The sequence below is a fragment of the Macaca nemestrina genome, chromosome 1, assembly GCF_043159975.1.
Source record: "Macaca nemestrina isolate mMacNem1 chromosome 1, mMacNem.hap1, whole genome shotgun sequence".
Lineage (NCBI taxonomy): Eukaryota > Metazoa > Chordata > Mammalia > Primates > Cercopithecidae > Macaca > Macaca nemestrina.
The window spans coordinates 142977243-143003331 of record NC_092125.1 but is presented as its reverse complement, the minus strand read 5'-3'; the positions used below and the strand labels follow the sequence as shown (position 1 = coordinate 143003331).

Here is a 26089-nt window from a genome sequence, read left to right as displayed (position 1 = left end):
ATAAAAATACAGGTGAAAAGACAAATTTATAGGAAATGTTAAAAATCACCAAAATGTCATGCTCAACTTATAAGTTTTTTTCAATATGTAATTTAACAATTAAGTTGTAAATTTAAAATAATTTAATACGAAATTTGTTTTTATTTGTTACCAATATCTGAATAAAATGAAGAAATGTATTATGGAAACTCAGAATATAGCTTCTATTTGCTAAGGAATGGTAACATAATTCAAGATTCCAAAGGTAAAGTGTATGGAAATAAGCCTATCAGAACCTTATATTACAAAATAGATTGAGCAAAGCAAATTTGACTTAAGAATAGGAAATGAGTAAAGTTGCTCTTTAAGGAAACATACCTTCTCATTTAAAAAACAACATAATACTTCCTCTCCATTTTTCTGCCTGTGTATGAAGTAGAAAAAATTTAATTAATGGTTTGTAATCCAAATGAGTGTCAATCTTTACGGACTTATTTTAAGAGGCCAGTCTCATTCTAACCATTCTAACAATGCTGTCATTGCTTCAGCTGTGTTTTAGACGTACTTTTTGAGAACTGCTTTAGAGTTGGTTTACAAACTTCCAACAAAATTAGGACTACTACTGCTTAATAGTCAAAAACCCAACTCTCTTTTATTTTAAATAACTAAAATTGCGTTACTTATTTTGAATATCTTTCCAAATTATTCATCAAATTGTGTTCTGGATGACTTTGACTATTTTCAAAACACGAAATCCTCTTGCGAAGAATGAAGGGGTACCATATTTTAGAACTTCACAGTTATGTTCCACAGTCTCCAACAGCAATCCACAAATAAGAGTGATGACATTGTTTAAATTATGGTAGTCTATCATTCTCAGCAAACTATCACAAGAACAGAAAACCAAACACCGCATGTTCTCACTCATAGGTGGGAATTGAACAATGAGAACATGTGGACACAGGAAGGGGAACATCACACACTGGGGCCTGTTGTGGGGTTGGGGAGGGGGAGGGATAGCATTAGGAGATATACCTAATGTAAATGACGAGTTAACAGGTGCAGCACACACACCAACATGGCACATGTATACATATGTAACAAACCTGCACGTTGTGCACATGTACCCTAGAACTTAAAGTATAATAAAGAAGAAAAATAAATAAATAAATTATGGTAGTCAACATCATTGTAATAAGTAGATAACCATGAAGGTGGCAGCTTTGACAAGGGTCACATTTTCTTGTCATCACTCCTTCACGTGCATACAAGGTTATATAAGGAGTTAATGTTTTATAAAGCACTTAGCACCACAAACATTCAATAAATGGTTGCTATTATCATTGTATTATATAAGAGAGAGTTTTAGCAGTGGTGACTATAATCTCTCCATTGAATCAAAAAGACCAGATAATAATGGATAGTCCTCAGCACACTATGTTTATATGAATATGGTTTCTGGGTTGTTGGGGTTTTTTTTTTTTATTATGGTTATGTAAATAAGGGAGCTAACTTTTCTCTTTGGCTAGAGGCATCCCCCTTACCTGTTCACTTGTTACTCTATTGATGGTCATTGCTCTTCCCCAAAATTCTGTCATATCATTTAAATCTTTCTCCTATATATATAATTTGTTTATCTTTGTATTCCTAGCTTGTAGTCTTCTAAATTCTGTTTATTATGTTGCTTGAGTTACTTATTTGGAGATCATGCCATCAGATTAGATTGTATCACTTTTGACAAAAGCCACTACAAAGCCAATACGGGAGATGATGGCAGGTATAGTGTGATTTGGAGTAAGGCAGTGAGTAGATACTGTTGTGTTCTACCCAAATCCCCTCTTCAGGGTTGATTTACTCATTCTCCAGCTACTGGGGGATTTAACACCAGCAAACAATGCTAACACACTGCTAGACTTTTCCCTAGAAGTTTGGAAAATCAATGACTCACACTAAGTAGGAATTATAGAATTGTTATGTTATTGGGGGTGAAAAGAATTCAAAATATGAGAGTAAGAGGTATGTCAGAGTGGATATGCTATGTGAAGCCAGAAATCGTCCCAGACAGCTGTTTATGAAAAGACCCAGAGTACACTCCATTTACCAAAGTGATTGATATGAAATGCAGTAGATAAAGAAACACCTGGATCATTGAGAAGCTCAGTGGTATACAGGCCAGGGCTGATAGCAAGAGGTATTGCTAAAGCAGGGATTATTCCAGAATCCTGATAAAAGAGGCCAAGTGATGACACTTAACCATCAAAACCAAGGTGAGCACAATTATTATGATGAATGGCAAGACTGGAATGGCAACTAGGGCTCCTCAACCCTCAGAGAGACATGGAGATGGTTCCTGGAACACAGTGTTCATAGAGGCAAAAGAGGTGGGCAGACAATAAGGATATTGCTTAATTTATGCAAGTTTTTTTAAAAATCAAGGATGAATGTTTAGATGATCAGAAAACTAAAGGCAACCACTCTAGTAAAGTCACAATTTATTGTCCAGACCTGAGCCAGTTCTCAAATTCAGAACCTATTGACTAAAGGAAACACCCGGTCCCTATGAGGATGAACACTACAACATCGCATCAGATGTATTCCGTAGTAATTCTCCAGTCCTTTCCTAAAGGAATTGATGGCCCATTTACTTGGGTAACCATGTTTTGGAGAAAGGAGACTACTCAGAACTTTCCAGGATTATTAACGCAAGGTCTGAAATGACATTGATATCTGGGGAATCAAAGCACCACCATGGCTTGTTTTAGATTTTAGAGTGGGAACATAAAGGGGCAAGGTAATAAATGAGATTGTGGCATGGTTCTGGCTCAGGTTGGGTCCACTCAATCCAATGGGTACTTCAACCCACCTAGTGATCATTTACTGGTCCCCAAATACTTAATTGGATCAGTCTTACTTTTTAGTCAGCAGCTTTTATATTGGTTCCTTACCTGTAGGGTAAGAGCTATTGTAAGGGAGAATGCCATGCAAAAGCCTTGGGAACTGCCTCCCACCCCCTGCCAACACAGTACATTTAAAACAATATTATATCCTAGGAAGAAGGGCAAGATTTAAAGCATGCAAAGGTCATGGTACCTCTTGTATTGCCATTTAATTCACATATCTGGCCCCTATGAAAACCAAATAGTGCGTGGTGGATGGAAGTAGAGTACTGCAGACATAACCAAGCAGTAGCCATAATTGCAGCTGCTATGCCAGATGCAGTATCTTTGTTAGTGCAGACAAACAGAGCCTCAGGCACTTGGTATGAGGCCATCGATCTGGGGAATGTATTCCTTTCCATTCCTATAAAAGGAAGATCATAATCAGTTCACATTCACATGAGACTGAGAACCATATACATCTACAGCCTTATGTTAACTCTTCCTCCCTGTGTAATAACATAGTCCAATCTAACTCAGATTGCATAGACCAGTAGTTCTTAACCAGGAAAAATTTTGCCCCACAGGGGACATTTGGTGGGGACATTTGGTAATGTCTGGAGACATTTTTGTTTGTCACCACTGGGAGAGGTAGGAGGTAGGGCTGCTGGCATCTAGCGAGTACAGGCTAGGGATATTACTAAACATCTTAAAATCTTCGCAGTGTTTAAGACAATACTCCAACAAAAGAGCATAGACTCCCAAGGGATCTGGAACAAGCATAAGCATGTAAGACAGAGAAGTATACACCATATAAAAACCCACTCCTATCATGCTACAGGGACCCCAATGAGAACATCAAGTGGCCATGCAGCCAAAATTTCCCATCATAAGCTGGGTTATGTCAGATCTACAAAGTCATTAGGTTGAGAAGGCACAGAAAGAATACAAAATAAGATGGAAGTTGCTATAAACTGAATGTGTGCCCCCAAAATTCATAGGTTAAAGTGTAGTTCCCAATGTAATGGCATTTGGAGGTGGAGCTTTAGGGAGATAATTAGGTCATGACAATGGGCCCTCATGAATGAGATTAGTGTCCTTATAAGAAGAGATTAGAGAGCTAGCTAGGTCCTTTCACCATGTAAGGACACACTGAGGAGTTGGCAGTCTGCAGCCCAGAAGAGGGCCCTCGGCAGAACCCAGCCAAGCTGGCATCCTGATCTTGAACTTCCAGCCTCTGGAACTGTGGGAAATAGATGCTTGTTGCTTAAGTTGCCCTGTCTGTGGTATCCTGCTGCAGCAGGCTAAGTTGAATAAGACAAAAGTTGTACATTCAAGATTGGGCACAAGCAAGACAAGAGGACATAAATAAGCTGCATAAATAGGTGAGCCATACCCTCCCTGCTGTCCACCACTATTACACTGATGTCACTGACTCAGTTCTTAACTATTGCTGGGTGGAAACGGGTCACTTATGACTAACTGACAGAGGGGGGAAAGTGCCAAGCTTGGTTTATAAATGAGTTAGCTCAGTATGAGGGTAAAAGCCAAAAGTCGACTGCTGCACTACACCACCACTCAGGAGGAATCATGAAAGAAAGCAATGAGGTCAAATCCTCCAGTCAGTGTATTTTGTCATCCACTTCATGTAAAAAGGGCAGGAGCCCAGGATAAGAACATACATAGACACATGGGCAGTAGATGATGGTCTGACTGGTTTTTCAGGGACCAGGGGTGAGGGCGGGGAGGATAGATTTGAGAATTAGAAACAAGGAAGTCAAAGGAAGAAGGATGTGTATGGAAACATGAGAGAGGCCACAGTGTAAAGATCTTTATACCACATGTGTATTGTCACTAGAGAGCATTTACCATAGACGAGGTACTAAGTAACAAACTATATAGTATAACTTAGCAAGCTGATGTCATCCACCCTCTGTCATTTCCCACACCAGTGTTACCATGGTTGAATAATGAAGTAGTTGTAACAGCAGAGATGTAAGCTATGCATGGGTCCAATAGCATAGGTTTCCACTTACCAAGGCTGATCTAGTTACTGCCACTCTGATTGTCCAACCTGGCAGCTACTGAGACCAATGCTATGCCCCTGTCATGGTTAATATTAAGTGTAACTTGATTGGATTGAGGGACGCAAAGTATCCTTTCTGGGTGTGTCTGCGAGGATGTTGCCAAAGGAGATTAACATTTGAGTCAGTAGACTGGGAGAGGCAGACCCACCTTCAATATGGGTGGGCACTATTCAATCAGCTGCCAGTCTGGCTAGAAAAAGCAGGCAGAAGAAGGTGGAATGAGAAGACTTGCTGAATCTTCCAACCTTCATCTTTCTCCCGTGCTGGATGCTTCCTGCCCCTCGAACATCAGACTGCAAGTTCTTTGGCTTTTGAACTCTTGGACCTACACCAGTGGTTTTCCAGGGACTCTTGGGCTTTCAGACAGAGACTGAAGGCTGCAACTGTTGGCTTCCCTACTTCTGAGGTTTGGGGACTTGGAATGAGCCACTACTGTCTTCCTTGCTCCTCAGCTTGCAGACAGCCTATCGTGGGACTTTACCCTGTGACTGTGTGAGTCAATTCTCCTTTATAAACTCCCTTCCATATATACATATATTCTATTAGTTCTGTTCCACTAGAGAATCCTGACAAATATGGCCTCCAATATGGCACCATATATTGAAACTAAATATCCCATTGGTGGCAAGATGACTGCATAAATACCTTTCTATTCTTGAAGAAGTAGAGATTGATCTTACATGGGATCAACACTAGGATTAGAATATGAGGTTATCTTTCCTGCCCCTATAGCCTAAGCCAGTAGTATTATCCAAGAACTTAGAGAATGCTTGATTCAACAACATGAGATGCCACAACACATTGCATCAAACCAATTGACCTACTTTATAGCAAAGACGTGGCAGTAGGCACATGACCATGGGTCCAACAGATCTATCATATACCACACTAACCAGAAGCACTGACCTTGCAGAGCAGTGTAATAAATAGCCTCTTAAATATGCAACTGAGGGTGTTCTGTTTTTATCTAAAGTGTAAAAAGTTGGAAAAAGGATCACTCCCACCTGAACGGTAATAAAAGTTCAGATAAAGCAAAAAATCATAACATTTTTTGAACCTATCAAAGAGGTAAAATCACAGAGCAACCAAGTAGCCTGAAATATCAGAAAAAAAAAAATCCTTTCTAAAGAGACAAAAACACAAATGTGGCTCACCTGTGGCAGAACACAAGAGGAAAAGAAGATACAAGAAGATAAGAAGAATTCAATCAAAATTTTTAACAAATTGTTAGACTAACTATACACTAGTGTGAGTGTGTAGAACCCCTGAGAGCTTCGGAGACAGAGTTCACACACTCTCACAGGCTCTTTGCCTTCAGCCTTCATTATGTGCACAAGCCAGGTTAAGGCCAGGGCAGGAGAACAGAAAAAGTTTCCTTCAGTGATATAGACTGAGAGGAAAGGAAGTGCTGCCACTGAAGGAAAGGCACAAAGCCCTGCTCCACCCTGGCTTCCCTATAGATCAAAATCTAAGCAGCTGGGGTAAGGGCAGCAAACACTGGCACACTGATGACAAATGTATAGACCCACTGTAGCTAAAGGAAGGGCAAAAAAACAAACTAATAAACCAATGAAGAAAAATACTCTACCTTTGGGGAAGAGGTAAGAAATATTCTTGGCCCAGATCTTCAGAGCTCTCCTGTCACTGGGCAAGAGGAAAGAAATGCTTTTCTGCATAGGACTTGCCACGTAACGAGGTAGAGTTCAGCTGTGATGGGAAAAAGTGGCAAGATCGTAGAGAAAACTCCATCTCCAAGACTCAAGAATACAGGGCCTGCCTAAGACTAGGAATGAATCAGGATACTAGAAAACCCCCAGCTCCTACCATCAAGTCAGCAAGCCCCAAGTAACATGCAGAAACAATGTATCACCACTGAGGAGGGACATAAGCACAGAGAGAGACCACCTATGAGGCACAAGTGCACAGAAAAAAACAAAAACTGAGAGTAAAACATGAACACTGGCAAAATCCTTCAGTAATTTAGGTACCACCTTAAGCACAAGGTAACCCTAAAGAATCTGAAGCCAGTGGTGTACTGAAGTTAACTGTAGAGACAACCAAACCTAAACTCAGCTCAACTGCTGATTATATTTATTCAACTTCCCTACCCATATCCCCCTCACACATACTAATGACCTAGAGTTAAAAGAGGTTTGCCAGTTACCAGGCATACATACTGTTTATGCCAATCTTTCTGTCGTAGCTATGATTTCCAACATTCAATCAAAAATTTCAAGACACACTAAAAAAGAGGGGGAGGGATTAAAAATAAATAAATAAAACACTGCCAAGAGACAAAGCAATCAACTAAGCCAGACCCAGATGTTGAAACTATCAGACCATGATTAATATGTTAAAAGCTTCACTGAAAAAGCCAACAACATGCATGTGTCTATTTTCAGCAAGAGTTGGAATCTACAAATAAAAGTGAGAAATGGAAATATTAGAAATATAAAAACCTGGACTGGGCACTGGTTCATACCTCTAGTCCCAGCACTTTGGGAGGTCGAGGTGGGTGGGTAGCTTGGGCCCAGGAATTTGAGAGCAGCCTGGGCAACATGGAAAAACCTTGTCTTTATAAAAAATACAAAAATTAGACAGGTGTGGTAGCACACACCTGTGGTCCCAGCTACTTAGGAGGCTGAAGTAGGAGAATCACTTGAGCCCAGGAGGTCAGGGCTGCAGTGAGCTGTGATCCCACCATTGTACTTCAGCCCAGGTGACAGAGTGAGACATTGTCTCAAATTTCTTTAAGAAAGGAAAAGAAAAAGACATATAAAAACCCAGTATTAAGGATGAAGTATGTTTTCTACAGGCTCATCAACAGAATCAACACAGCTAAGGGAAGAAACAGTGAACTTGAGGACAAGCCCATGAAAAGTACCCAAACTTAAACATCCAGAGGAGAAAATGTGAATATTACAGACAAGTAGCCAAGAGTTGTGGAACAATATCAAATAGTCTAATATACCAGGATAAAAAGAGGAATAGAACAAGCTAGAGAGATATTTGAGAAGATAATGACAGACCCAGACATGGTGGCTCACACCTGTAATCCAAGCACTCTGGGAGGCCAAAGCAGGTGGATCGTTTGAGCTCAGGACTTGGAGACCAGCCTGGGCAACATGGTAAAACCCCATTTCTACAAAAAAATACAAAATATTAGCTGGGTGTGGTGGCACACAACTGTAGTCCCAGCTACCCAGCAAGTTGCGGTGGGAGGACCGCCTGAGCCTGTGGTTGACAGTGTAGTGAACCGTGATTGTACCACTGCACTGCACTCCAGGCTGGGTGACAGAGTGAGACCCTGTCAAAAAAAAAAAAAAAGATAAGACAAGATAACAGTAAAGAATTTTTCCAAAACAAAACAAAACAAAACAGCAAATCAGAGATCAAAGAAACACAAAAAAGGTGAATACTAAAAACAACCACAGTTGCACACACACACACACACACTTGCTTCAAGTGTGTCATATTCAAACTTCCAGAAACCAAAGATAAAGATAGAATCTTGAAGGCAAGAGAAAGCTAGATAAAAATGACACATGTCAAACTTAAGAAAAAAATATACATTGTAGCAAACTATTTGTCATAATAATACAACCCAGAAGACAATGAAGTGACATCTTTAAACTGCTAAAAAGGAAAAAAATTTTTCATCTATCTCCTCAGAATTCTATACCCAGTAAAAATATCTTTCTAACAAAAGCTGAGAGAATTCATTACCAGCAGACATGCACTACAAAAAGATTTGTTTCATGTCTTCAGTAACAAAGAATATGTATCAAAAAGAAATTTGTATTTACACAATAAAATTAAATCTCCAGAATAATTAAAATAAAGGTAAGTGTAAAAGATATTTATCTCATTTGTAATAGCTCTACAAGATAATTGACAGTCTAAATTTAAAATATTAGTAAAGAATTGAGAACTTATAATTAAGTATATAGTGTAATGGTCAATCTAGTCAAGTTAGGTGTCAGCTTGTTCTAGCTGTTCTGGCAGCCAATTGAATGGTGCCTACCTACATTGAGGGTGGGTCTGCCTCTCCCAGTCCACTGACTGAAATGTCAATCTTCTTTGAAAACACTCTCACAGACATACCCAAGAACAATGCTTCATCAGCCATCTAGGCAACCCTCAATCCAGTCAAGTTGACACCTAATTTGACTCTATTGACCATCACAGTATGTTCTCTGGCAATGACAAAATTAAACTGAAAATCAAAACCAAAAACACATCTGAAAAGTTATCCCAAATATTAGAAATCAGTGCACTTCTGAATACCATATTGGTTTTAAAAAGTCATAAGGGTAATTTTAAAAAATAGTTTTAATTAAATGAAAATAAAAACAACATAAGAAAAATTAGGGAAATATGGTTAAAACAATGCATGAAAAGAAATACATAGCATTAAATGCTTTTATTATAAAAGAAAAATTTTCTCAAATCAATAATCTAGGCTTCTGCTTAAAATCTAAAAAAAAAAAAAAAAAAAAAAGTATAAATTAAGCCCAAAACAAGCAGGAGAAAAGAAATAATAAAAATAAGAGCAGCTATCAATGAATTTGAGAACAGAAAAAAAATTAAAACACTGAAACAAAAAGCTAGTTCTTTGAATAGATTAATAAAATTGGCAAACTTCCAGCCAAATTGATTAAGACAAAAAAGAGAGAATATGCAAACTACTAGTATCATAAATGAAAGATAGACATTACTACAGTTCATACATCATTAAAAGAGCAAAAAGTGAATATTACAAATAAGTTCATGCTATATATTGAATGAACTAGATTAAATAAACAAATTCTTTAAAAGATACAAACAAAGCTTACTCAAGAAGAAAAAATCTGAATATTTCTATTTCTATGAAAGAAAATAGATTTGTGGTATAAACTTTCCAATTAAAAAAAAATTACAAGGCAGATAGCTTTACTGGACAAGTCTCTCAAACTTTTAAGGAAGAAAAAAGTCTCAAAAATACCAGTTCTACACAAATTCTTTAAAAAAATAATAGAAGAAGAATGAACATTTTCTGGCTTATTAAGGCCAGCTCACTACCCTGATACCAAAACCAGACAAAGGCATTACAGCAAACCATTATCTTTCATAAACTTAGACACAAAAATCCTCACAAAATATTGGCAAATCAAATCTAGCAGTATATCTTTTTACATAATAGAGTATGACCAAATAGAATTCATTCCAGAAATGCAAGGTTAGTTTAACACATGAAAAATCAAACAATGCGGTAGGGGTTGCAAGATAGCCAAATAGGAACAGCTCCAGGCTACAGCTCCCAGTGTGAGCAACACAGAAGATGGGTGATTTCTGCATTTCCAACTGAGGTACCAGGTTCATCTCACTAGGGTGTGTCGGACAGTGGGTGCAGGACAGTGGGTACAGCCCACCAAGCGAGAGCCAAAGCAGGGGGAGGCATCACCTCACCCGGGAAGTGCAAAGGGTAAGGGAATTCCCTTTCCTAGCCAAGGGAAACCGTGACCACACAGCACCTGGAAAACCAGGTTACTCCCACTCTAATACTGTGCTTTTCCAAGGGTTTTAGCAAATGGCACACCAGGAGATTATATCCAACCCCTGGCTTAGAGGGTCCCACACCCACAGAGCCTCCCTCATTGGTAGCACAGCAGTCTGAGATCTAACTGCAAGGTGGCAGAGAGGCAGGGTGAGGGATGCCCACCATTGCTGAGGCTCGAGTAGGGAAACAAAGCAGCAGGGAAGTTCGAACTCGGTGGAGCCCACTGCAGCTCAAGGAGGCCTGCTTGCCTCTGTAGACTCCACCTATGGGGGCAGGGAATAGCCAAACAAAAGGCAGCAGAAACCTCTGCAGATTTAAATGTCCCCATCTGACAGCTTTGAAGAGAGTAGTGGTTCTACCAGCATGGAGTTTGAGATCTCAGAACGGACAGACTGCCTCCTCAAGTGGGTCCCTGATCCCCAAGTAGCCTAACTGGGAGGCACATCCCAGCAGGGGTAGACTGACACCTCACACGGCCAGGTACCCCTCTGAGACGAAGCTTCCAGAGGAACGATTGGGCAGCAACATTTGTTGTTCAGCAATATTCACTCTTCTGCAGCCTCTGCTACTGATACCCAGGCAAACAGGGTCTGGAGTGGACCTCCAGCAAACTCCGACAGACCTGCAGTTGAGGGTCCTGACTGTTAGAAGGAAAACTAACAAACAGAAAGAACATCCACACCAAAACCCCATCTGTACATCACCATAATCAAAGACCAAAGGTAGATAAAACCACAAACATGGGGAAAAAAACAGAGCAGAAAAGCTGAAAATTCTAAAAATCCGAGTGCCTCTCCCCCTCCAAAGGAACGCAGCTCCTCGCCAGCAATGGAACAAAGCTGGATGGAGAATGACTTTGATGAGGTGAGGGAAGAAGGCTTCAGACGATCAAACTTCTCCAAGCTAAAGGAGGAAGTTCGAACCCATTGCAAAGAAGCTAAAAACCTTGAAAAAAGATTAGATGAATGACTAACTAGAATAACCAATGTAGAAAAGTCATTAAATGACCAGATGGAGCTGAAAACCATGCCACGAGAACCACATGACAAATGCATAAGCTTCGGTAACTGATTCAATTAACTGGAAGAAAAGGTATCAGTGATTGAAGATCAAATGAATGAAATGAAGTGAGAAGAGAAGTTTAGAGAAAAAAGAGTAGAAAGAAATGAACAAAGCCTCCAAGAAATAAGGGACTATGTGAAAAAACCAAATCTGATTGGTATACCTGAAAGTGACGGGGAGAATGGAACCAAGTTGGAATGCACTCTGCAGGATATTATCCAGGAGAACTTCCCCAACCTAGCAAGGCAGGCCAACATTCAAATTCAGGAAATACAGAGAACACCACAAAGATACTCCTCGAGAAGAGCAACTCCAAGACACATAATTGTCAGATTCACCAAAGTTGAAATGAAAGAAAAAATGTTAAGGTAAGCCAGAGAGAAAGGTCGGGTTACCCACAAAGGGAAGCCAATCAGACTAACAGCGGATTTCTTGGCAGAAACTCTACAAGCTAGAAGACAGTGGGGGCCAATAGTCAATATTCTTAAAGAAAAGAATTTTCAACCCAGAATTTCATATCCAGCCAAACTAACTTTCATAAGTAAAGGAGAAATAAAATCCTTTACAGACAAGCAAATGCTGAGAGATTTTGTCACCACCAGGCCTGCTGTACAAGAGCTCCTGAAGGAAGCACTAAACATGGAAAGAAACAACTGGTACAAGACACTGCAAAAATATGCCAAAATGTAAAGACCATCGATGCTAGGAAGAAACTGCATCAACTAACAAGCAAAATAATCAGCTAACATCATAATGATAGCATCAAATTCACACATAACAATATTAACCTTAAATGTAAATGGGCTAAATCCTCCAATTAAAAGACACAGACTGGCAAATCAGTTAAAGAGTCAAGACCCATCAGTGTGCTATTTTCAGGAGACCCATCTCACGTGCAGAGACACACATAGGCTCAAAATAAAGGGATGGAGGGAGATCTACCAAGCAAATGGAAAACAAAAAAAGGCAGGGGTTGCAATCCTAGTCTCTGATAAAACAGACTTTAAACCAACAAAGATCAAAAAAAGACAAAGAAGAACATTACATAATGGTAAAGGGATCAATTCAACAAGAAGGGCTAACTATCCTAAATATATATGCACCCAATAGAGGAGCACCCAGATTCATAAAGCAAGTCCTTAGAGACTTACAAACAGACTTAGACTCCCACACAATAATAATGGGAGACTTTAACACCCCACTGTCAACATTAAACAGATCAATGAGACAGAAAGTTAACAAGGATATCCAGGAATTGAACTCAACTCTGCACCAAGCACACCTAATAGACATCTACAGAACTTTCCACCCAAGTCATATACATTCTTCTCAGCACCACATCGCACTTATTCCAAAATTGACCACATAGTTAGAAGTAAAGCACTCCTCAGCAAATGTAAAAGAACAGAAATTATAACAAATTGTCTCTCAGACCACAGTGCAATCAAATTAGAACTCAGGATTAAGAAACTCACTCAAAACTGCTCAACGACATGGAAACTGAACAATCTGCTCCTGAATGACTACTGGGTACATAACAAAATGAAAGCAGAAATAAAGATGTTCTTTGAAACCAATGAGAACAAAGACACAACATACCAGAATCTCTGGGACACATTTAAAGCAGTGTGTAGAGGGAAATTTATAGCACTAAACGCCCACAAAAGAAAGCAGGAAAGATCTAAAATTGACACCCTAACATCATAATTAAAAGAACTAGAGAAGCAAGAGCAAACACATTCAAAAGGTAGCAGAAGACAAGAAATAACTAAGATCAGAGCAGAACTAAAGGAGACAGAGACACAAAAAAACCTTCAAAAAAAAAAAATCAATGAAACCAGGAGCTGGTTTTTTGAAAAGATCAACAAAATTGACAGACTGTTAGCAAGACTAATAAAGAAGAAAAGAGAGAAGAATCAAATAGATGCAATAAAAAATGATAAAGGCGATATTACCACCAACCCCACAGAAATACAAACTACCATCAGAGAATACTATAAACACCTCTATGTGAATAAACTAGAAAATCTAGAAGAAATGGATAAATCCCTGTACACATATACTCTGCCAAGTGTAAACCAGGAAGAAGTCGAATCCCTGAATAGACCAATAACAGGCTCTGAAATTGAGGCAGTAATTAATAGCCTACCAACCAAAAGAAGTCCAGGACCAGATGGATTCACAGCCACATCTACCAGAGGTACAAGGAGGAGCTGGTACCATTCCTTCTGAAACTATTCCAATCAATTGAAAAAGAAGGAATCCTCCCCAATTCATTTTATGAGGCCAACATCATCCTGATACCAAAGCCTGGCAGAGACACAGCAAAAAAAGAGAATTTTACACCAATATCCCTGATGAACATTGATGCAAAAATCCTCAATAAAATACTGGCAAACTGAATCCAGCAGCACATCAAAAAGCTTATCCACTATGATTAAGTGGGCTTCATCCCTGGGATGCAAGGCTGGTTCAACATATGCAAATCAATAAACATAATCCAGCATATAAACAGAACCAAAGACAAAAACCACATGATTATCTCAATAGATGCAGAAAAGGGCTTTGACAAAATTCAACTGCCCTTCATGCTACAAACTCTCAATAAATTCGGTATTGATGGAACGTATCTCAAAATAATAAGAGCTATTTATGACAAACCCACAGCCAATATCATACTGAATGGGCAAAAACTGGAAGCATTCCCTTTGAAAACTGGCACAAGACAATGATGCCCTCTCTCACCACTCCTATCCAATATAGTGTTGGAAGTTCTGGCTAGGGCAATCAGGCAGGAGAAAGAAATAAAGGGTATTCAATTAGGAAAAGAGGAAGTCAAATTGTCCCTGTTTGTAGATTACATGATTGTATATTTAGAAAACCCCATCGTCCCAGCCCAAAATCTCCTTAAGCTGATAAGCAATTTCAGCAAAGTCACAGGATACAAAATCAATGTGCAAAAACACAAGCATTCTTATACACCAATAACAGACAAATAGAGAGCCAAATCATGAGTGAACTCCCATTCACAATTGCTTCAAAGAGAATAAAATACCTAGGAATCCAACTTACAAGGCATGTAAGGAAAAACTACTTTAAAGTTCACATGGAACCAAAAAAGAGCCCGCATTGCCAAGTCAATCCGACGCCAGAAGAACAAAGCTTGAGGCATCATGTTACCTGACTTCAAACTATACTACAAAGCTACAGTAACCAAAACAGCATGGTACTGGTACCAAAACATTGTCAATGTTCTAGTTGTGATGTTGTACTATAAGTTCATAAGGGCTTACCATTGGGAGAAAGTCGGTAACGAGTATATGGGACCTCTTTGCATTATTTCTTTCTTTTTGCCTTTTTTTTTTTTTTTTTTTTTTTGAGACAGAGTCTCCCTCTGTTGCCCAGGTTAGAGTGCGGTAGTGCAATCTCGGCTCACTGCAACCTCCAAACCTCCACCTCCCAGGTTCAAGTGATTCTTCCACCTCAGCCTCCCAAGTAGGTGGGACTACAGAAGCATGCCACCACACCTGGCAAATTTTTGTATTTTTAGTAGAGATGGGGTTTCACCATGTTGGCCAGGCTGGTTTTGAACTCCTGACCTCAAATGATCTGCCAGCCTCAGCCTCCCAAAGTACTGGGATTACTGGTGTGAGGCACCATGCCCAGCCTCTTTGTATTATTTCTTAAAACTGCATGTGAACCTACAGTTATCTCAACATTAAAAGTTTAATTTAAAAATACAAATGTATGTGTCTATGGAAAACATTAATGAACAGCTTTTTACAAATTGAGCTTGGGTTACTGAGGTTATTCCAGGTTATTGGTTAATAGGTCCAAAACACAGAATAAAGTAAAAAATAATATGAAAAATTAGACTTTTGCAAATGACAGTTTCATAGTTCCATTAGAATCTTCCTTCAATCATAGAAGTAGGCATGCTCTATAAAGTTTTAGAGGGGCTTTACGAATAGGAATAAACATTTGGATTTATCTAATGTACACTTTTCAAATTTTCTTATACTATCTGAAAAAAAAATCCATAGCCTATACATTTGTCTTACACATCTTAATGAAGAAAACAAGTTTCTGAAATTGATGCCTGCTTCTGAAAAACCATCTAAACCAATAGAAATTGAATTAAATTGACACTGACAACAAGTTTTAAATTCAATCAGTAGAATTTCGAGACTACACTTGGCATAATTTTTAAAGACTGATATTAGAGGAAGGGGAGAGACAGATAGACACAGACAGAGAGACAGAACAAAGAGAGACAGAAAGATATCTAATTGAAGAGAATTAGATTCTACACAGTTCGTGAAAACTTTTCCTTAAGATCCACAACAAAGCAAGGATGCCCAGTCTCATCATTTCTATTCAACATACTCCCAGAAGTCCTAGCCAGAGCCATTAGGCAAGAAAAAGAAATAAAAAGCATCCAAATCAGAGAAGAAAGAGTTAAATTATCTGTTTGTAGATGACATGGTCTCGTATGTATAAAACTCTAAAAGCCCCACAATAAAATCTGTTAGAACTAAGAAAGTAATTCAGTAATGTTACAAGATACAAAAATCAACATACAAAAATCAGTTGCATGTCTATACACTAAAAACAAACTATCCAAAAAGAACATTTAGGAAACCAATCCCATTTACAATAGCATCAAAAAGAATGAAGTATTTAGGAATAATCTTAACCAAGTTGAAAGACTTGTACATCAGAATCTGTGGAACATTGATGAAGAAAATTGAAACTAAGAAATAAATGGAATGACATCCTGCATTCTAAAAGCAATCTAAAAGTCCATAAATGGATGAATGAATAAAACTGTGGTGTGTGTTTGTGTGTGTGTGTGTGTGTGTCTATAATCATTTTCAAAGTGTATACTGAAATAATGAAATATTATTCAGCCTTAATATTTATTGGGTCAGAGGGATTAATATTGTTAAAATGAATTTAAAAATAAAAGAATTAATATGGTTATAAAGTCCATACTATCCAAGTGATCTACAGATCCAATGCAAATCTTGTCAAAAAACTAAGGGCATTTTTTATAGAAATAAAAAAAGTACACAAAACACTCTGAAGAGCCAAAGCAATTTTCAGCAAAAAGAACCAAATTGGAGATATATTTCCTGATTTCAAAACATATTACAAATCTACAGTAATTAAAACAGTGTGGTACTGGAATATAAACAGACATATAGATCAATAGAACAGAATAGAGAGCCCCAAAATATGCCTACACATATATGATCATATGGTATTTGACATGGGTGCCAATAACATGCAGGAAAAAAATAGTCTCTTCAATAATGTTATTGGAAGAACTGGATATCCACATGCAAAAGAGTACAATTGGGCTCTTAGCTTACACCATGCACAAAAATGGATTAAAAACAAATCTAAGACCTGAAATCATAAAATTCCTGGAAGAAAACATAGGAAATAAGCTTCTTGACAATGATCTGGGCAATGGCTTCTTGGATATGACACCAAAAGCAATAATAAACAAGTGGTATTGCATCAAACTAAAAAGCTTCTGCACAGCAAAGGAAACAATCAATGAAATGAAAAGGTAACCTACAATATGGCAAAAAATATTTGAAAACCACTTAAATGATAAATAACTAATATCCAGAATATATAAGGAATTTCTATAACTCAGTATCATAATAATAATAACCCAATTAAAAATGAATAAAGGACCTCAATAGATATTTCTCCAAAGAAGACATATAAATGGCCAATGGATATATAAAAAAGTCCAATATCACTAATCATCATGAAAATGCAAATCAAAGTCACAATGAGCTATCACCTCACACCTATTAGAATGGCTACTATCAAAAAGGCAAGAGATAACAATAGTTGACAAAGATGTAGAGGAAAGGGTACACTGTTGGTGGGAATGTAAATTAGTGCATCCACTATGGAAAACAGTATGGAGATTCCTCAGAAAGTTAAAAATAGAACTACCCTATAGGATCCAGCAATCCCATTTCGGGATATATGTCCAAAGGAATTAAAATCAGAATTTTGAAGAGATATCTGCACTGCTGTGTTCATTAGAGTATTATTCACAACAGTGAAAATATGGCAGCAATCTAAAAGTCCATTAATAAATGAATGGATAAAGAAATTGTGGCGTATATACACACAAACACACACAAAATGGAAATCTTAAAAAAGAAAAAAAATCCTGCCATTTGCAACAATACGGATAAATCAGGAGGATACCATGCTAAGTGAAATAAGCTAGACACAATGGCAAATGCTGCATGATTCCACTTACATGAGAAATCTAAAACAGTCAAACTCATAGGAGCAGAACATAGAAGGGTGTATGTCAGGGGCTGGGGAAAAGGTGATATGGGGAGGTATTGGTCAAAGGGTACAAAATTTCCGGTATGCAAGATGAGTAAGTTCTAGAGTTATACTGTACAGCCTACTGCCTATAGTTAACAATGCCATATTGTAGAGTTAAAAATTTGCTAAGAGGGTAGATCTTATGCCAAGTGTTCTTATCATAAACATATGTGCACACACACACACAAAGAAATGCATATCAAAAAGTACATAGGAGTGAAAAATACATTAAGTTTTTATTTAAAATGCACCAACAAAAGAAAATAAAACTTATAAAAAGATACATAAAGAGAAAATTACTAAATCTTCATATTTACTGAATGTACTTAATCTGTACATGGGATTTATTTTTCTAGTATCTCTATCCTAGTATATAATTGACAATATTCAATGCTCATAATAAAAATTTTTAAGTACAGAAAAATTCTGTACAATTCAAAGCTTCCTATGTACAAAGAGATAACACAATCGCTTATTATTGGTTTCTTAAAACATTTTCTTATTTTTATGTTATAATTTGTTCCACTAAGAATTTTTAAATGATTGGTTCAACCAGTATCAAAAAGTGTTAAGAGGCCAGGCAGGGTGGCTCACACCTGTAATTTCAGCACTTTGGGAGACCAAGGGGGGGGCAGATCACCTGAGGTCAGGAGTTCGAGACCAGCCTGGCCAACATGGCGAAACTCCATCTCTAATAAAAATACAAAAATTAGCCAGGCATGGTGGTGCATACCTGTGGTCCCAGTTACTCAGGAGGCTGAGGCAGGAGAATTGCTTGAACCCAGGAGACAAAGATTGTGGTGAAGACTGTGGAAGACAAGATTGTGTCACTGCATTCCAGCCTGGGCAACAGAGTGAGATTCTGTCTCAAAAAAAAAAAAAGTGTTAAGGTTTTATATGATAAAATTTAACAGATTATTGTAGGTTATAGAGAACACATCCATACAATGGACTATTATACAACAGCTAAAAATAATAAGTCAGTTCTTTGTGAATCAATTGTAAAGGTCTCTAACATATTTTATGTGAAAATAGCATAGCAAAGCAAAGAGCAATGTGCATGTTATATGTAAAAATAAAAATAAAATAATCGACCTGGCGCAGTGGCTCACACCTGCAATCCCTGGGCTTTGGGAGGCTGAGGAGGGCAGATCACCTGAGGTGAGAAGTTCGAGACCAGCCTGGCCAACATAGGGAAACCCTGTCCCTACTAAGAATACAAAAATTGGCAGGGCATGGTGGCGCATGCCTGTAGTCCCAGCTACTTGGGAGGCTAAGGAAGGAGAATTGATTAACCCAAGAGGCAGAGATTGCAGTGAGCTGAGATCACACCACTGCACTCCAGCCTGGGCAACAGAGGAAGACTCTGTCTCAAATAAAATAAAATAAAATAAAATAAAATAAAATAAAATAACCCATATACATACAGCACATCTCTGGAAGAACATACAAGAAACTGATAAAAGTAGATATATCCTTAAAAGGCCTAGAGCAAAGGCAGAAGAGAGAGATATGCCTTTCACTGCATACCTTCTTGCAACTTAGAATTTTGTACAATGTGTATATACTACCTTGAATAAAAAAAAAATTTTTTTCTTTTTCTTGTTTTTTTTTTTTTTTTTTTGAGATGGAGTCTCGCTCTGTCGCCCAGGCTAGAGTGCAGCGGCCTGATCTCAGCTCACTGCAAGCTCCGCCTCCCGGGTTTACACCATTCTGCCTCAGCCTCCCGAGTAGCTGGGACTACAGTCGCCCACCACTTCGCCTGGCTAGTTTTTTGTATTTTTTAGTAGAGACGGGGTTTCACCGTGTTAACCAGGATGGTTTCGATCTCCTGACCTCGTGATCTGCCCGTCTCAGCCTCCCAAAGTGCTGGGATTACAGGCTTGAGCCACCGCGCCCGGCCGAATAAAAATTTTTAAATAAAGTTTAAAATAAAAAGGTAAACATGAAATAAATTGATTATATACATTATTCATTTAAAATTACTACCAGCGAACTGTAATGACCAGTAATTGGTATCAGCCATTAGCTGGTTATTTCCGCCTTGGGCAAATTATATTATTGTTTTACCTCTTACTTGTGTGAAATGGGGATTCTAATGTTCATCTTTAAGAGTTAGTCAGTGGGTTAAATGTAGCACATAAAGGAGCCCCTAGAGAAGGCATGCAATAATAAACAGCTATTTTCCTCATTCCTCCTCTGATCTACACGACTGCAGCCCCAGGATGCTGAGGAACTAGAAGAATTACTCAACAGTTATGCTTTCATATGTGATTATGTTGCTGAAGGTCAAGAAAACATTAAGATTCCCAGTGATATTTCCCATTTTTTTTCTACATCTCCCTTATAGCTAAGGCAAGCTGTAAAGCACTTCAATCTTATTTAAAGCTTCATAAAAATTCTTGAGTAGACATTTAATGACATTGTCTTAGTTTGGGTTCTGTCAAAAGCAAAGCCTGAGACAAAGTCTTGGGTACAGATGATCTACTGGGGAGGTGGTTCCAGAAAGCAGGCGTTGGGGGGAGTCAGGAGAGTGAAAGAAGAGAGAAGGAAAAACAAAATAAAGATGTATTACCAAGGTCACCACTGTGAGCAAACAGGGATTTGATTTGGTGTGGAACTCTTGAAAAGCATGCATAATGCCCCCCCAAAGAAGTGGTCACCCAAAGGACAGTGGGCTGGAGCATTTGTCCAATGGGTTCTGTCCTACATTGGTTGTGGGTTGACCTTGAAGGCATTAAGACTCCCACCCCGTTGGGCTGCACTTGCATGGGGATTGTGCAGGCTTTTGTGGCATTGAAGAAAGCCCTGGGGAAGAAAGCAGGAAGACACACAGCATACATGCGAAGTGTGGCATTGTCAGCACAAGGTGAGTCTGAACTTGTATGGAACTGTCCAGTGCAGCTACAGCTAAAAACAGAGGTGGGCTGAGGAGATATGACACCGGTGCCAGAGGCATTTGCTACATACATCACTCAGGAAAATTTTGGTCAAGTAACTGTTGCTAAAAGAACAAACACGACACAATTGTCATAACTTTCTTTCCTGTTTTCCTTCTCAAAGATGGCAGTAACAATTACATGTTTAAAGCTTATGGCATTTCTTCAATGATCCAAATGCTGCAAAAGAACTCATATGTGTTTCTTTGACAAGCCCAGGGAGCTGAGCGGGCATGATATTGACTGCTGTATGTTTATGACTTTCAACAGCTCTTATACATACCTATGCTCACTTTTTTAACATTTTTTTAAATTATACTTTAAGTTCTGGGATACATGTGCAGAATGTGCAGGTTTGTTACATAGGTATACACGTGCCATGGTGGTTTGCTGCACCCATCAACCTGTCATCTACATTAGGTATTTCTCCTAATGCTATCCCTTCCCTAGCCCCACCACCCCCGATAGGCCCCAGTGTGTGATGTTCGCCTCTCTGTGTCTATGTGTTCTCGTTGTTCAGCTCCCACTTATGAGTGAGAACATGCAGTGTTTGGTCTTCTGTTCTTGTGATAGTTTGCTAAGAATGATGGATTCCAGCTTCATCCATGTCCCTGCAAAGGACATGAACTCATCATTTTTTATACTGCATAGTATTCCATGGTGTATATGTGCCACATTTTCTTTATCCAGTCTATCATTGATGGGCATTTGGATTGGTTCCAAGTCTTAGCCATTGTGAACATTGCTGCAATAAACATACATGTGCATGTGCTTTTATAGTAGAATGATTTATAATCCTTTGGGTATATATCCAGTAATAGGATTACTGGGTCAAATGATATTTCTGGTTCTAGATCCTTGAGAAATCACCACACTGTCTTCCATAATGGTTGAACTAATTTACACTCCTACACTCTCACCAACAGTGTAAAAGCATTCCTATCTCTCCACATCCTCTCCAGCATCTGTTGTTTCCTGACTTTTTCATGATTGCCATTCTAACTGGCGTCAGATCGTATCTCATTGTGGTTGTGATTTGCATTTCTCTAATGACCAGTGATGATGAACTTTTTTTCACATGTTTGTTGGCCACATAAATGTCTTCTTTTAAGAAGGGTCTGTTCATATACTTTGCCAACTTTTTGATGTGGTTGTTTGTTTTTTCTTGTAAATTTAAGTTCTTTGTAGATTCTGGATGTTAGCCCTTTGTCAGATGGGTAGATTGCAAAAATTTTCTCCCATTCTGTAGGTTGCCTGTTCACTCTGATGATAGTTTCTTCTGCTGTGCAGAAGCTCTTTAGTTTAATTAGATCCCATTTGTCAATTTTGGCTTTTATTGCCATTGCTACTGGTGTTTTAGTCATGAAGTCTTTGTCCATGCCTCTGTCCTGAATGGTATTGCCTAGGTTTTCCTCTAGGGTTTTTATGATTTTAGGTCTTGTGCTTAAGTCTTTAATCCATCTTGAGTTAATTTTTGTATAAGATGTAAGGAAGGGGTCCAGATTCAATTTTCTGCATAAGGCTAGCCAGCTTTCCCAACATCATTTATTAAATAGGGAATCCTGCCAGGTGTGGTGGCTCACGCCTATAATCCCAGCACTTTGGGAGGCTGAGGCTGGTGGATCATGAGGTCAGGAGATTGAGACCATCTTGGCTAACATGGTGAAACCCCATCTCTACTAAAAATTCAAAAAAGTAGTCGGGCATAGTGGTGGGCGCCTGTAGTCCCGGCTACTCAGGAGGTTGAGTCAGGAGAACGGCGCGAATCCGAGATCACGCCACTGCACTCCAGCCTGGGCAACAGAGCGAGACTCTGTCTCAAAAAAAAAAAAAAAAAATAGGGAATCCTTTCCCCATTGCTTGTTTGTGTCAGGTTTGTCAAAGACCAGATGGTCGTAGATGTGTGGCGTTCTTTCTGAGGACTCTGTTCTGTTTCATTGGTCTATCTATCTGTTTTGGTACCAGTACTATGCTGTTTTGGTTACTGTAGCCTCACGATACAAAATCGATGTGCAAAAATCACAAGCATTTCTATACACCAATAATAGACAAACAGAAAGCCAAATTATGAGTGAACTCCCATTCACAATTCCTACAAAAAGAATGAAATACCTCGGAATACAATTTACAAGGGATGTGAAAGATCTCCTCAAGGAGAACTATAAACCACTGCTCAAGGAAATAGGAGAGAACATAAACAATTGGAAAAACGTTCCATGCTCATGGATAGGAAGAATCAATATCATGAAAATGGCCATACTGCCCAAAGTGATTTACAGATTCAATGCTATCCCCATCAAGCTACCATTGACTTTCTTCACAGAATTGGAAAAAACTACTGTAAATTTCATATGGAACCAAAAACGAGCCCGTTTAGCCAAGACAATCCTAAGCAAAAAGAACAAAGCTGGAGGCATCACATTACCTAACTTCAAACTACGCTCACTTTTCTAGAAAAATGGGCTGAATATTCCTATTTCTATTTCTATTGGCTAACAAATGACATGTTTACCTGTTCTCCCTCCCCAAAATCTACAAATTACAGAATCAATATTTTTAAAAAATCTATTGCATTGCTGAAAGCAGGGGAGATGTACCACCTGCAGATTAAAACAAGGAGGCATTTCCAGAGCATATACAGCCAATGAGAAAAGGCTGACAGAGACAACAGATTTAGGCTTCTCTACTATTTGACCTTGTTTACACTGCCACAGGAACAGTTCCAAATATGGTCTACCTGTCATGTGAATAGTATAGGCAACATTTGAATCCCAAGCAATGAGACACAGAAGCCTTATAGCATTAGCAAGTTTGAAAATGGGTTTATTCCAGCCACAATAGCTGTTCTTGGCAGAATGGTAACAGGTACCAAGACTTTGCAGCTCCCAAAACACATATTTTCAGAGCGTCATGTTAAGATGCCCTTTTAATGCAGCCTGTGATTGGACTCCCTGGTTCCCTCACTCCAGGCAGATGTCCCGACAGAGAGTATCGCCTGAGTACTAAAGGGTTGTCATAAAACAGATTTCATTTCTTCATCTTCCTATATTACAGGTAACCTAAATGTTTATTACAAGTCTGTTTTTGCATCATTCTTCTTTATATCTTATCAGTAGGAAAATATTGGGAGAGCAAGGGTCAAGGAGAAGTAGGCATCTAGGGGTTGACTTTCAAGTATGTCATCAAGCATGAAGAGCTGACCCTCACATGCCATCTCTCTGACCCAACAAACAGAAGACCTGCAAAGATTAGAAGCATAGAAAGCCAACTGCAAAAGAAGAGCTTGAGCAGTAGGTAACACAACTAATCAACAGCCCAAACAAACAGACAGACAACCCTGTTCCTGGGTCTTCTAACTCCAAAATTTGCCCCCAGAATAGAGCCATGAGAACAGATTTTCTTAAATTGAGAATTCTGACAGGAGAGATTCCTGGATTAAGTGCCAGGTGCAGAAATAGAAGGGTCCCCAGGTCATTTAAAGGCTACAGTAGGGGACAAGGAACACTATTACAGCCATCCTAGCCAGGGGGCACTAGGCAGAAAAATGGCTTCCCAAAGGTATTCAGCCCTAATCCCCAGAAACTGTGACTCTTACTTTACATGGAAAAAGAGACTTTGTACATGTGATTAAGTGAAAGATCTTAAGGGTCCAATATAATCACAGGGGTCCTCATGAAAGAGGAAGGTAGGAGAATCAGAATCCCAGAAGGTATGAAGCAGTGACTGCTGTTTGAAGATGGAGGGAGTCACAAGCCAAGGAATGTGGGAAGCCTCAGAAGCTGGAAAAGGCAAGGAACAAAGTCTCCCCTGGAGCCTCCAGAGGATGGTGCTGACACCTTGATGTTAGCCCCATTTTAGAACCCTCTTGGATTTCTACCCTCAGAACTGCAGGATAGCAAATCTGTGTTGTTTTTAGTTTGTGGTAATTTGTTAACAGAAGCAATAGAAAATTAATATAGACAAAGTTTGTATGATCAGACGAGGTATTCACTGACAGGCAAAAAGGGATTTTCACCCGGCTGTTAAATTACAACTGTCTTCTGCGTATATAAGCACATTTAAAAGAATCACCAAATATTCAAGAAAAGGCTCAGCATGAAAGGCACCAATATATTTTTTTACAAAAGAAAATAAGCCTCAAGCAAGCATTTAATACATATTTAGAATAATCTGAATTTAGAAGGCATGGAGGATAGAACCAGAAGCTCTATCACATCTTCATAGTAGGGGTTAGAAAAAGAAAAAAAAAATGGAGAAAACAGAGGGAGGTAAATAAAGAAATAATAGAGAGAATAGGGCATGGTGGCTCACTCCTGTGATCCCAACACTTTGGGAGGCCAAGACAGGCAGATTGCTTGAGTGCTTGAGCCCAGGATTTGAAAACCAGCCTGGGCAACATGGCAAGACACAGTCTCTACAAAAAATACAAAAATTAGCAAGGCATAATGGCATTCGTCTGTAGTCCCAGCTACTCAGGAGGCTGAGATGGGAGGATCACTTGAGCCCAGGAAGTTGAGGCTGCAGTGAGCCATAATGATGCCGCTGCATTCCAGCCTGGTCAACAGAGAGAGAGAAAGAGAGGGAGAGAAAGAGAGAGAGAGAGAGAGAGAAACACAGAGAGAGAGAGAGAGAAACAGAGAGAGAGAGAGAAACAGAGAGAGAGAGAGACTATCTTTTTTTTTTTTTGAGACTATCTCAAAAAAGAAAATGGAAGGAAGGGAGGGAGGAAAGGAAGGAGGAAGGGAGGAAGGGAGGGAGGGAGGGAGGAAGGGAGGAAGGAAGGAAGGAAGGAAGGAAGGAAGGAAGGAAGGAAGGAAGGAAGGAAGGAAGGAAGGAAAAAGTATCTATGCTAAGCTAAAGCAAGATTCTAATCTTCAAACTGAATGAGTCTACCAAGTGCCATGTAGAAAGAATTAAACAAACAAAAAGCCATTTTTTGATACAGCTTAGTAAAATTTTCTGAACTCAAAACAAAATCTTTAAGGTTGTAAAAGACGAAACACAAAAGCAAAATTTAAATTAGCATCAGATTTCTTAGCCAAAACTCTGGACAACATGATAATGGAACAATATCTTTAAAGTTTTGAAAGAAAGTTGCTTTTAATGTAAAACCCAGTCAAAACTATCATGCACATTTAGGAGCAATATAAAGACATATTCACGTGCAAGGCTCAGAACATTTACCACAATAAACCTTTTCTGAAAAAAATTATGTGAGAATAACCATTAAAATAAAAA

At 38.8% G+C, this 26089-nt stretch overlaps 1 long non-coding RNA gene across 1 annotated transcript in view; it reads right to left on the bottom strand.

Moving 5' to 3' along the window:
- Nucleotides 1-26089, bottom strand: part of LOC105482835 (uncharacterized) — a 326837-nt gene that overhangs the window by 252628 nt on the left and 48120 nt on the right. The window contains exons 3-4 of the long non-coding RNA XR_987916.2: nucleotides 18646-18774; nucleotides 358-403 (exon numbers count right to left, since the gene is read on the bottom strand). This is a non-coding gene — a long non-coding RNA (uncharacterized lncRNA). The remainder of the gene's footprint in view (nucleotides 1-357; nucleotides 404-18645; nucleotides 18775-26089) is intronic.